The sequence below is a fragment of the Sparus aurata genome, chromosome 18, assembly GCF_900880675.1.
Source record: "Sparus aurata chromosome 18, fSpaAur1.1, whole genome shotgun sequence".
NCBI classification, from domain to species: Eukaryota; Metazoa; Chordata; class Actinopteri; order Spariformes; family Sparidae; genus Sparus; species Sparus aurata.
This window is the reverse complement of record NC_044204.1, coordinates 34,183,691-34,197,885: the sequence shown is the minus strand read 5'-3', so window position 1 is coordinate 34,197,885 and position 14,195 is coordinate 34,183,691. Positions and strand designations below refer to the sequence as shown.

General features: G+C 40.0%; 1 protein-coding gene across 6 annotated transcripts in view; it reads left to right on the top strand.

Moving 5' to 3' along the window:
* lingo2 (leucine rich repeat and Ig domain containing 2) overlaps positions 1–14,195 on the top strand; it is a 217,674-nt gene that overhangs the window by 129,782 nt on the left and 73,697 nt on the right. For all 6 annotated transcript variants that reach the window (XM_030396896.1, XM_030396895.1, XM_030396899.1 and 3 more), the window contains one exon: positions 539–618. The gene's annotated coding sequence lies outside the window, so the exon portion shown is untranslated. The remainder of the gene's footprint in view (positions 1–538; positions 619–14,195) is intronic.

The window sequence follows — 14,195 nt, the reverse complement described above, 5'->3', positions numbered from 1 at the left end:
CTCTCTCTCTCGCTCTCTCTCTCTCTCTCTCTCTCTCATCATCGCATTACGAACTCAGGCACGCCTTTTGCATAATCACCATCCTCTGCGTTTCCTCCTGCAGTCTGGATAAGGGGACTCATTATAGTAGAGAGAGTAGAAGGCCGGGGCCAGTGTGCATTGCGTAGGTCACACTGTTTGCTAAGAGAGAAAAAGATCAGGAACCTCGGCTAAAAAAATCTCTTTATACGAAAAAATCTTACCATGGACTCTCAATACTGACACTGTGAGCCTCGATAAGGTCAAAATGAAATAGAGTAGATATATAAAATGTGATTTACTTCATGTGGTTTGAAAACTGATGTGCTGTCATCGTTTCTTCTATTGATTTCGTGTCTCTCCTGTGTCCATCTAATTTCCAAGCATTGTGTTCTCAAGATGTTTGAAATTGTAATCCTTATGTATTGATTCTGATTGTGGCTTTTAAGCTTACCCGTAATTTCTCTTCTTATTTCTACTTCTTCCCTCTCTACTCCTCTCCTCTCCTTCGACATAAAAGCCTGAAAATAAGGAGGACCACAGCAAAAGAAGAGAGAAAAGAACAGGCCATGGCTGAGGGGATGATTGCTTCTCAAAGTGGTAAGCATCAGACATTTACAGTCTCTTAGCTGTTTTGTTCCAGTGAGTTGTGTGTTCATTTTGGACGATTTCATTACTTTTGCGTCAGTCCTGGTGCCTTTGTGGTGCAGAGAAACAGACAAATAACAAGAGTCAAAAAAGCTTTACTCTGTGGTCTGTTTGGTCAGCGTGACACGATTATGTTACTCAGTACCTGCAACTACAGAGTTTTAGTGTGTGGTTCTCATTCAACTATTTCTGCCTTCTTTTTTCCTTTATTACACTTTTCTTTCCTCCTTTGTGGTAAAAGCCAGCAGTGAGAAAAGTCTCAATATTATTGTTCCAATCAACAACCTTTTGTGAGACATGCCATCATCTCATAAACCAGGGTAATTTATTGCAAAGGGCTTTGTTGGACTCCAGTTTAATCCAGATGTGCACCTTTAACTATACGACACTGGGCCTGTTCCTTTCCAGCGTCACTGGCTTTATGTTCTGCGTGTCACACAGTTGCATTGTCGAGTCACTGTCCCCTTTTGTAGCCTCTCTGACCGCTGACACACAAATCATTGTAGAATAATGCCTTGATCCCTCATCAATGCAGCCAGGACAAGCAGGTCAGATCAGCAGGATGTGTGCCTCCTAAGAATAAGGGTTCACATTGTCACCCTAGATTTTTTGTCGCACCGGGAGTATCCTTTAAATTTACAATGAGTCCATGAACTCTTCACACCTTCTAAAGAAAGCACCTATGATTGATAAATAATTTAACATTATGGATTGCAAAGTACAGAGGGTGCAGTGTATAACACTTCATGTGTTGCGTTCAGATTATAACAAGAAGTAATTCTGAGGTAAGCGGTGGATTATTATGTACTTACTCATGTGTGTCTCATAATTGAGTTTGCCGTAGAAGTTACAACAGTTGTTTAGTTCATCCCATGGCCTTACTGTATGTTAATATCATGTAATGATAATGTGTATGCGTGACATGTCAGAGATGCACAGGGGTATTCTAAACCAAGGAAGAGTTTGATATGCGTGTATAAAACATGAGATAACCTACTCACTTTTCATGAAATAGCCTGACACTGTGAATCCAGGTGAAAGTCGATCCCTTGGTAATTTCAGTTCTCAAAGCCTCTTCAAATATTAAGGGATAAGGCATAGTGGTTGAGGGGAGGAAGGAAGCCATTACAGATACATTGTGAACTCAGATAAGATTAGACATGAATTTTGCAAAAGTGGTTGCAGCTGAATATTCGAAAAGTACTCTTCGTGTTTTAGGATGTACAATCTATATGTGACTTTCTTGTGTTGATGCAAAGTTGCTGCACTGTACTATACTCTTCAGAATAAGTAACTCCCTCCTTAAAGGGTGACTCCACCAAGTTTACACATTATAGTGTCTTAACAAGCATTAGGCAGCACTAGTCCAAATGTGAAACACGTAGTTTAAAGCCTTGTGTGATTCCAAAAGAGGCTGCATGCAATCTCAGAATTGCCTCCAGTGATGTCACTCAATAGATAAGTTGCATTGTGGGTAATGGAGGCACCAGGTTCTGAAAAGAACAAAGAAAAAAATGTATATCTTTTTTTCTGCCATATCGGTTTTGATCATTTGTTTCTGAACTCTCTATAATGGCTCCAATAACGACATTGGAGTGCAACGCGAAACGCAAATCTTAACAGCTATTCAGAGCCTGGCGCCTACATAAGCCACAATGTAGCACATTAGCCAATCACTAGACATCACAGGAGGTAGTTTATCAGATTACATGCAGCTTCCACTGGAGCCAAAAATGGCTTTATTTTACTTTTTTCACATATACAGTAGTACTCACCAAAACATGTAAATAAATACTAAAAACCCAGTTAATACAATTTAAAATGTCACATTTGTGGACTTAACCTATAAGGCAGCACACACTGAAGACACTGGTTAGTACAAGACAGAGATATAAAATAACTGTTCTTGTCATGTAGTAATTTAGTTTGACAGTTTCTACTGACTGAGGATATAGATAATGGAAACTGTGTGAATGGCAGTGGTTGCCATTCTTAAATGTCACATATAATCTAAATAGCAGTGTCTTGTTGACATCTGTACTGTGCATTATGCTGTTAAACATCACATGAAATCACATCCCCTTCAAGCATGTTTGTTTTGCCAGGCATGATGAGTGCAGATCCATCATTTCTGAAGCCAATTCCAGCATTCATGCAACAAAAAGATCGTCTTGACAAGACTTTTAATTTACAAGTCAAACTCCAGTTGGCTTCATTTGCCAGCAGCCACGCTTTTGTCAGATTTTAAATTGCATGTGAGAGTGTCTAAATGTGTGTGTGGGCATCTGTGGGGAGCACAGAAATTCTTGCACGTATGTTTGTGTGCCCAAACTTCAGTATACGCATGACTGTGTTGGCAAGTGTGTGTGCATCTGTTTGGGGGAGGAAGGGAAAGAGATAGAAAAGCAACAGAGGTGATGTTGTGTGAAGAGACGGGAGGCTGCAGACAGATAGTGTCGTTCCTTCAGTATCACCATTAAATCTTAATCTCCTGGCCCCTCATGGGAGGAGCCAGCCGAGCATGGGATTGTGTTTTGCATCTAAATCAAGACGTCGTGTTCCTTCAGAGAGGGCTTTATTGAGACAAAGTTTGATGTGTCTGTTCTCGACTCCACATACGTCTAGATGCACAGGCTGATCATCCAGATGCTGCTGTTTGTACTAAAGACTTGTAAAATTCAATTGCCTTCTAAGTCTAACATCTCTAGTCAATTAAAAAAGATGGGGTGAGAACACAAAACTATTGCGATAGGGTAGTTTAGTCATCAACCACTGTGAGGACGTTACAGCAGGTTGCATCATGGGGGTGATGGCAGTCATTACCACTAGCCAAAACCAGAAGCTGTAATTACATACTTTATTTTTTTCCCTAATGAGCACTGATTAAAAGCATTCAACATATTTACTTGCTGATCAGTTTATAGAATGTACTAGAAATTGCACAAATATTGGTTGAACTAATATTATCTGTTTCATTAAGTCTGCTGTTATGACGCACGGGATTTTTACGACTTGAAATTTTGGGCCTTTTAGTTAATGCTGCAAAAATATAATGCTGCCGATGATCCTAGAAATTACAGATTTAGTGGAAAATCCACTTTTGTAATCAGAGAACTTTTAAATGATAAGGGCATTGACTTTAATCTGCCCCTGAAGACAAGCTCAACATTATCTTGATTCTTTATCATTCATACTGAACAAAGTGCACATCACTGGGTAATTGGAAGAATACAGTCAAATAAAGTTAAGTACTGAGCAGTTAACGGTTGATATAGCTCTTAAATAGTTGGTAGTGTTTAACCATTTCATCACCCTGAAGGTTACGTTTTAAGTTTTGTGTTGGTCGGTTCGTTGGTTGGTTTGTCAGGAGGATTACACAAAAACTACTGAGTGGATTTCCACAAAAATTAAACAGCATCAGCGACTCAAACCAGAACAAATGGAGAGTTGGAATAAACAAAGAAAGCAGCTTCTGAAGACACACACTGCTCATTAAAATCAGGTCAAACTGTAAAATAAGACAGTGCTGATCAAATATGAATCAAGGTTCTCTACAACATAATCTCACTTTTTTCAGAACCATATTTAAGTGTGCAATTTAGCTTTAAAACGAGAAGGTCGACCACCATTTTGTGTCCTGCTTTGAAATGGAGGCTCACATATCTCAGATCAAACTGTGAAAATGAGGCAGTGCTGATCGAAAAAAAGAATCAATACTCTCTTCCTGCATAGTCTAATTTTTGCCTAAGACATATTCAGACATATTCTAGTTTATTGTTTAGCTATGATGTGAGAAAATGTCTTTCCAGTCAGCCATGTTTAAAATGGATGCGGGTTGAACAGAGAGGGACACACATGCACTAACAAGCATGAGCAGCCACCCCGGCTACCAAAACAAAGAACAGAGAAGCTCAGATCAGAACACACACAGAGGGAATGTGACGTCATGCTCAGCTTAAGACGCCATTACTTATTTTTGTCGGAGAAACAGAGAAAGTCTCATTATTAATAATCAACATATCAGATATTTAACCTTTTAAAGAGTAGTCATTACTCCCATCAGTCATGTTTTGAGAGTGCTAGAAATTTAAATGACACTTTTCATGTCCAGTAATAGGCTGATACTGATGCAGTCCCGCTGATGGTGCTTATGGCTAATGCTGTCCAGCACCAGTGCAGGTTTTAAGGTTTTTGTACTGTGTTTAACTGACTCATCCCCCTGTAAACATCCCCCCTTAGTGTGATTGATTGACCCAATGCAGTACATCAGTCAAGGCGTGTTCAATCCCATTAGCTTCGTTTTGTTTTGACCTAAACTTTCCTCATATTCCACCTTCTTAAATCAGTTCTTTCACCGGCAGTATTGTCTTTTGTCATTTCTTGGCAAATGTTCAGTTTCTCAGGAAAAGAACAGATAAAGAGTAAACACACACCACCAGGCCCTTATCGCACTGAGGTGTGCTTCCTCCACATCCTCTATCAGCAGGAAACGGTCCGCACCTCTGCACCACCTTCCCATCTTCTCAGTTGGGAGAAAAGGGTGAGTGGTAGTCAGGGCACGTTTCATTTCAAGATGGCTTCGGGGGTTACCCCTCAAAATTCTCACCCGACACACTCCATTTCCTGTGAAATGACACCAAAAAAAGTGTGACAGAGCTTTTAATTATGTTTCGCGCAAAAACACAACTGTTTATCCAGAGGGATAAGAGATTCTGGTGCTGACATTTGCGGATAGAGGACATGATTTGTGTTTTTTTTATTTGTTGCTGTTGTTTTTTTCTCTCCAATGAAGTGCTACATTTTCCCCAACATCAATTGGATATGGTATTATTAGATCTGGCTGCACACTTTCAGATATGAAAGGGGAAAATAATCTCTCTGAGAGAGGTAGGCTCTGACAGCACACTGAGATGTAATGGAAAGCCTGGCTGCTGTTTCAAAGGGAGAACATAGTAAGAAGACTGGTTTAGAGGAGGAAGCTTGCTCGCTGCAAAAAAACGACAAGAATAAACCAGCAAGGATGCTCAATTTACTTTACTTTACCTACAGTTCTGATTTATTATGGATATGATCTTTTTCCACAAGCTCTTTTCTTGTAGCTTGAAAGCAGAGGCTCCCTACTGATTCTAGGACATGTGTAATTCAGTGAGGGATGCAGGGCAGATAACAAATAGTAAATAAAAGAAATACACACTTTTTGTGCTAGTATTTAATTTCACAGTGATTAATATGAGACGGCATGAACTATACATATTTTTTTCTGTGTAGATATGACATTTTTTTCTTCATAATGACATAGACTTGAGGCATTCTTACCCATTTTGTGAAAGACACATTCATGGTAATGGAAAACAGCATCGTTCTTAGTCTATTATAATTCTGTGCTGCCCACATGCCTCATTATTCTTGGTAATAGAGTCATATCTCCACCAAGTCTATTGATTCATTATTGCTTTCTCAACCCTTCCTTCCAAACATATCATTTGAAGTCTGGCAATTACTTAGAAAATTATGCCAAATCGTGCTTGTTGTTGTTGTGTGGATCCACATCATATTCAGTTCTACCTCTAGTATTTTATGATTTTTGATTTTGGAATGATAGGGGCAAAATAAAATAAAAACTAGAGTTGAGCTATTACTTGGCTTAAAACACCATCCGGTACAGATGATGTCATTTTCTTTATTACATAGCTAACTGAAGTTTATTCATTCAAGTTAATTAACTCTGTAAACTCTGATGTGATCAAAAACACGTCCTGAGTTCAATTCTGATGCTGTGCTGTAATTAGTTTTCTAATAAATAATGAATAAAGCAACTTCTGATCCACTCATATCAATATCAGGTTTAAATTAACAACCCCAGTTAGTTAGTATGAACCCTACAAGTCTTAAACATCCATATCCTGCATTACTCATTTTAACATCACTACTATTAATATCATAGTCATGTATAAATGTAGTATGTTTGTCCATTACTGCAACTAGACAAAGAAAGTAACAGACTGAAGAGCAAAAAGTTTTTTGCAATTAAACAATTGTACCACTTAAATCTCTCCATCATTTATAGATGATAAATCAGTAGCAAATCTATAACACAAAGATCCAAAACCTGTCCAAATAAAAACATGCATTATCAAAGAGACTCAGTATAAACTAGGGTTGTCACGATACCAGAATTTCAGTAGTCGATACCAATACCTGTGAATTTCCACGATTCTCGATACTAATTTGATACCACGAATTGAATTCTCTAAACAAGTCGGGGTGCCTGTCTTTCAGGTGTTTGGCCAGGTTTGACCTGCTTCCTCCTTTCGTTTGAAAACTTCTGAGGCACTGTTTGCATGTCGGCTTGTTTGAGTCTAGAATTGCTCCGTATTTATCCGCTTCGAATGCAAAATATTTCCACACGCGACTCTTAGTACCTGTCTTGTCGACGAGCCGATGTGTTGTGCTTTCACTCTCACTCCTCACTCTTGCTGAAGCCATTTTTTTCTAAGACGGCAGGTTTTCTTCTTCAGCACCGCTGACTGCTCTGTGCTGCTCACACGCGTATACTGCCCCCGTCAGTTCAACCAAGAATCGACACGGCTCGCCGAGTGAAAACTTGTATATTCGGTTCTGACGGTACCAGAAAAAAGCAAGTATCAAGTTATTTTTTTCGTGTCGGCATTGAATTGGTATCGAAGTATCGGTTCTTGTGACAACCCTAGTATAAACAAAAGAATAGTAAGTAGAGATAATAATTAAATGTTTTCTAGTTGTTTGCTTAAACATTTTAGCATATGTTGCCAGTCAAAGTAGTGTTCATTCTCATGTGCATTGCTTCTCCGCTTAAAGGAATAACTACCCGTCACTTGTCGAGTTACTTGTTGAGTTGAGTATGTTAACTTGCAGTATTTTCTCAGTTCTCATCAGGAGTTCCCCAGTTGCTCAAATGTCAGCTTATTTTGTGCCACTGGCATCTTCGGGGCACGTGTCTGATTTCCTAGAGGCTGGATTTGCAATAGAAAGTCGTCATCACTTATTGTTTAGTGTGGCTAACCTTCCATTATCCACTGACACTGTCCTCAAAATGCTATTATTGGCTGATGAGGGAAATGCCAGCAGTGATCAGAATTTTTGGCCTTGATTAGAGAATATTCACCCCTTTTGTTACTGTCAAGAATGATCAAGAGGAGACAAGGTTTGCTAAGTGAGTGAACGTGACTGGGAACGCCATCATCATCATCTCGGTAACACTGCGGCCCCCTCTTCTCTGAGAGAACATATTAACATGCTGGCACGCTGTCATCCCTGGTGCCCTACTTAGACCAGATGGGCCTCATTCAGGTCTTTCACAAAAACACAGGCGTGAAGGGATCTTAAATGTCAGTCTCAATATCAAAGAAGCCATAATTAAGAATGAGCAAGGAGAAGGACGTTCACTTCTGTGCCATTGAGAGATGGATTGCCTCATATCAGGGCAGAACACAGGTTTATACCCAAACCTCAAATGAGTCCAGCACAAAAATAGTACGGAAAAAGTCTGGTTTGTTTTTCAGTGGGGCTAATATCATCATACTAACAGGAGTCATGAAATTATTAAAAGATGTACCTGATGTATTATATTATATAAACTCAGCTACATTTATACATCTGTAACCAGGCCTCGAATCAAAATTTCTGTAAATATGTGTGTACTTTTTTAAGATCCAAGCTTCTTAGTTGTGATTATTCAATCAATAAATACATGTTTTGACTGGTCAAACAATAGATTTCTCGCTTCTGTATTCATTAGTAACATAGTCATAAGTTGCAGCCTGTATTTTATCACTGAATAGACCTGCACCTGCATCACAGTTATCATTTTTCGTGCATATTCCTTTTTCATTCCTTGTTATTTATGTATTTGGACATTGTTTGCACACAACAAACTCTCCACTGGGCATCCATGTTGGCACTAGATAAGGTTACCAGGCATTTTTTGCTGCATCTGCACAGCCTCAACAAATGCAAACTGATATGCATGTTGTGATGAACAGGAGGCTTGTGAGGAAACTGTAGAGAGAGCTCACCTTTGAAGATACCAGAGGTGAATAAAAGAGGGTGGAAAGCAGGTGTTTATTAGATGTTCCTGTTCAAGGCTTTGTCCTCTCATATAGCCCACAATTATTGCAAAGCATAATAACAGTGTGAATTGTGGGAAATCAAAGGCTATGCTCCCTGTGGCTTTCTTCCCCTTGTGTTTGTTTGTGTTTTTTTTTTTTTTTGTCTGTTGTTTTCCATACAGGAAACGCAAGGCTTCTAATTAAGTCTTGGAGGGGGAGGATGAAGCGTCTTAGTCGGCCAACTGTGAGCGGCTATCGCAAACTCAACTTCTATGTTTAATTTATGTGTGCTGTATTATTTATGGATGCCGTGATCTGTGTGTATATGGGGCCTTTATGCAAACTCTGGGTCCGTGCACTGTTTGTGAGTGTGGGACAAAGAATGAAAGACGGAATCTAAAATGTGAAGCAGAATACTGAGTGTGTAGCCGGCTGAAATATAGTGAGGTCATTGTAAATGTGGTGTGCCCTAGAGTTCATCTGTTTCCATGTCTCCATTTACATCCTCACTTACTAAATTTTGAATTCACTGCACTTTACAGAAATGCTTTCCCATGTACAGATGTAGTATGTAAACACATTCACACACCCAATATGTGCATTCTCAGCAAAACGATCCTAAATTGAAACACGACCTCTCAGAGCCCGACCGGTATTTTACTGGACTTTCTGGGCTGATGCTGATACTGATACTAGGGAGGAAAAAAAAAGATACATATGTAATGGAGACACATTCACTACAATGTCTCCTTCTTCCACACACATCCTCTAAAGCCCTGTCTCTACCAACTATATCAGGGTCAAGAAGGTGGACAGGGTAAAAACACCCGTGACACTGCAGCCTACAATGGCCAAGGGGCCGTGTTTTTACGTACCCTCCACTTCAGCCTTTAATGTGCAGCGATGCGGCTCTAGCCCACTGAATATTATTGGCAGGGCTAAATCCACGCCTTTAAAAAATGCCTTGGATCAGCAGGTGTGACTGGAAAGGATAGCCTGGATTTGAAGAAGGGGAATTGCAGGGAAAATAAATATTGCATGGAACATTCTCTCACAATACAGTTGAAAAGGAGTGGGGATACAGATCAATAGTAGTAAAGGATCTGGCTATGCACAGATACAGTTACTGAGGGAGGGTAATACAACTTCAAATACCAAGGGTACGAATTTGAGCTTTTGGGCATTTCAATAGTGCTTTTCCTGTCTAGTGACTGTCAAGACTGCTTTACACTTTTCATATTCACCCATTCAGACACACATTCATACACTGATGGCCATGCCAGGGGCCAGCTGTTCATCAGGAGCAATTTGGGGTTCAGTGCGTTGCTCAAGGATACTTCGACATGCTGCTTGGGGAGCTGGGGATTCGAACCATGACCTACCAACCTGCTCTACCTCCTGAGCTACAGCCACCCCAAGCTACAGCGCAGGCTTAAGATGATAAGAAAATCTAGAATGCCTCGTGATTTATACAGTAATATAAACTAACTCCTCCAGCCTTTGTTTCAATAAAGCTTACGGTTCTGAAAATGTTTTTCCATTAGTTTAAGAAAAACTGGTCCGCAGTGAAAATAGTTAGTCGACCTGTCCCATCACTGCCAATTAGCTGTCATTAGCTAACTAGCTTGTAAGGCATAATGTCATGGATTATATCGGCAGAATGAAGCAAAGAAGATTACAAGCATATCACAGCAATCAATCCATGTTGTGCAGTTGTTGACCACAGAGCACTCCCAGCCAAACACAGGCATCAGAGCAGAGCGGGTCTTTAGCCGGAAGAGTGAAGCAATAATGCAGATTACAGTGTCCATGCTTGGTCAGCATATACAATGCTGACAGCACAGTGAGTGATTTACATTTACAGCAGCACGTTGGAAAACATGGACAGTGTATTTCTCAATAGGAGATTATAAGAATAGACACGATGTTGAATAAAACTACACGATAGGGTTTACCCCATAAAAGAGATTCCCACTGTAAGTCTTATGTGAAGAAGGAGTGTTGGTGAAAACACTATGACTGGCTGGAAGTGCTGATAGGTAAATGTCCAATAGAGCAACCGCAATGAAACAAACAAGCCTATGTCATGCAGGAAATTAAACTGAGAGGAGCAATACTGCACCTAACAAGCTTACAGCACTTTGAATAAGGTGATTGAGAGGGAGGCAGTTTTCCGGGCAGGAGCACCGGACCATCAACCTTCAGTCTCACATATCCTATGGCCCTTGTCCAAGAATTACACACACACACACAACAAGGTGAGACGAGGCACTTAAGGGCCTTTGCTTCACTGGAGCTGCTCGGTATCCAACAGAAAAAAAAGGGTTGTACTGCAAACTGAATGTCCTAGATGAGAAAGTACGTAACCAGATTTTCAAATGGAAGATTCCTGATAAGAGCTGTAAGTAATAGTAATTGTAAGTAGTTTGTACTTTTCACCCCATTGACAGCACCATATCATCGCAATTTGTGTCCTTGCGTGCTTCTCACAATACGATCAGAGCACAAGTTAAGCTTGGAGTAATTCCTCCAGCTCGACAATACAGTACATATAAGCCAAATAGTATTAGCATGAAGCTTAAAGATAAAAGTGATTCCGACCATGTTTGCTTTATTGATAGTTGCCTCCGCCAGTCACACTAACACTAGTAATTCTCTGCCTCATTCAAGCTGTCTAACTTGCAAGCTGCAAGTAAATATGGTAAACTGACTGTATTAATATAGCAGTTAGTCTTACCAACCACTCAAAGCACTTTACAACACAAGACAGCATTCACCCATTCAAGCTCACATTCAGGCTACTATGCAAGGCACTACTTGCTTGTCGGGAGCAATTCATAGGCACTAACACACCGATGGAAGAGCGACTGGGAGCGTTCAAGGGTTCAGTATCTTGCCCAATGATATTTTTTTTTATGTAGACCACAAGAGCGAGAATTGAAACACTGACCCTCTGATCGGTGGATGACAGGTGAATAGCCATTGCTTATTTCTGATTCCAAAGTCTAAATTTTGTTAACTGTTTTGTAAGAAAGCAAGGAAAAGGAGAGCCAAAGCAGCACAATTTCACATCAAAAAGCTTGAACCATTTTCGAAATTGCTGCTAATAAATATTCCATAGATTGACAAAACAATTAATAGAATAACCCTTTCAGCTCTGATACAAATGGTAAAGGTCCACTTTGTAAAAAAGTAGATTTCTCATTCCCAACTCGTCAAATTCTGACATTTTCAGTTTCCAAAATTGTCACCGACTGATGCTTGGAGATTGTAGATCAGGTCAGCCACTGTCTCAAAGGGTCAGTATTTTACAAACTTTATACCTTTTATACCTTTGAAACTTTTCCATTGAAACTAAATCTGTTTCATAAACTACCAGATTAGTGTCTATGACGTGTTACGATTATTGGCACAGTGGCTCATTGTCAGCACTGTCATCGCACAGCAAGAAGGTCCTGGGTTCAAGTCATAGTCCAGGCAAGATCTTTCCCTGGGGAGTTGGCATGTCCTTCCAAGTTTTGAGAGCTGGCTTAAAGCTGATGTTGGTCCCCGGGTGCTGCACAGTCACTTTCCACTGCCGCTAATACTTAGGATGGTTAAATAGAGCAGATCAATAAAACATAACTTATTAGAACCAACTAATGGACTACTACTTTCTCGAGGCTGGAAAGCAGAGAAGATCACTTGCCAACCAGTAGCCGAAGGGTAGCTAGTTTGATCTCTATCAGTGACAGAAGGGTGCACTCTTAACTGGAGGCCTTTGCATCTTTGATGGCATCATCCACCCCCAAGTGCCTTTGAGCAAGTGACTAGACTGAACCCCACATTTGCTCCAAGGGCACTGGTCTCTGACTGACCCTGTGCTCTCATCCCTCTGCTTGAATACATATTCATTTGTATATATAACTTAGCTATGCAAAGACATTGATCCTTGAACTGCAACAAAATCAGAATTGATGAATACTTTGTGCTGAAATGAGCCTACACACAATTCGATCTCCGCAAGCAGACACACCCAACTGCTTACAAAGACTATGCTGTATCTAGCCGGGGTAAATGAGCCAATATTGGTGCTTTGTAATATTATATCTTCAAAACAGGAGGAGGAACCTCTTTCTCCCACCACCCTATTTTACATGATGAGTCCTCTTCCTTTTTAGATGGGCTTAGTCGTCAGCCATTTACAGGGAAATATACGATGCTGGTAGCTCATAAGACTACATTTTATGTGTTCAATTGGGAGTCGGAATGGTCGTGAGTGATGGGCTCGATGAGGGAGTGGACTTCATTTTAACGCCTGACTGAAGGTGAACCTGACCTCTCGTGTGGGCTGGAAGGATGGTAAAACACCAAGCAGTGTAGCATCAGCATACACAGCAAGTTCAGTGGCTCAGAGGGGTCATTACCCCAAGGAGATGTGCTAGGAACACTGCCAGGCCGAGGCCATTATCACTTTGTTGGTACAGGTGATTGTGGTTTACTGTACCATAAAAATCATATAGTGCACTCATCCTAAACTATATTTAGTTCACCTGCTGTATTAACAGATATAATGTTTATGTTTATGAGTCAGTTTCCATTTATATTCAAAGAGACAGTTCACCCAAATCACAAAAACATCTACACAGTATTTTGCTTGCTTTTAAGACATTTTTGATGGACAATTTTTTTGGGCAGTAAAGATTAATGAAATCTGTATCAACAATACTTTTGAGACAGCTGCCTTAATGAAAAAGAAAAATGTAACAACAGAAGCCTCTTTGGGAATAAACAGGAAAAAAAAAATTGGCATTTAGAAAGTAGGCAGTAAATAAGAGAAGGCAAAGCATGCTGGGATGCAGAGGGGTGTGAAGAAATTGGCCATTTGTCAGCTTGGATAAGGTCACTACGTTACTCGCAAACGGCTCAGTAATTGACTGCGGTTGGGGTGTTATAGCTAATAGTGGCTCAAATAAAAAGCATTGGAACTTATAATGATGTTATCTCATTTCCAAACAAATGAACATCATCATCAGTGCCATCATCATAATTAAGACACAACGGCCTGCAAACAGCAGGAGATGTGTCAAAGGGCAAATAAACTCCCCCAGAAGCTGCTTTGAGGAGTGCTCCATGTACATGCTGTTTAATTTGGGTAAGAATGAGATTAAGAGTTAATCACTGTGCATGGACTTAAAATGAACATGAGAGGGTATTACAATATCAGTATTTATGGGATGATAAGCGCTTTGTTTCTGGCCTAAGCCACAGCTAAAAGGTTAAATTTGCGGCATCTTACTGGCATGTGGCATATACGCACAGCTGTGGGTAGCCTTCTTAATTAAGTTTGCAATGCTTGAATGAATGCATTTGAGATAGAACTTAATTGCTTTTATACACACGCATTCCATTCATATATTGAGGAATACATGGTGAGTGCTCAACTACAGTAATAGAAAAATA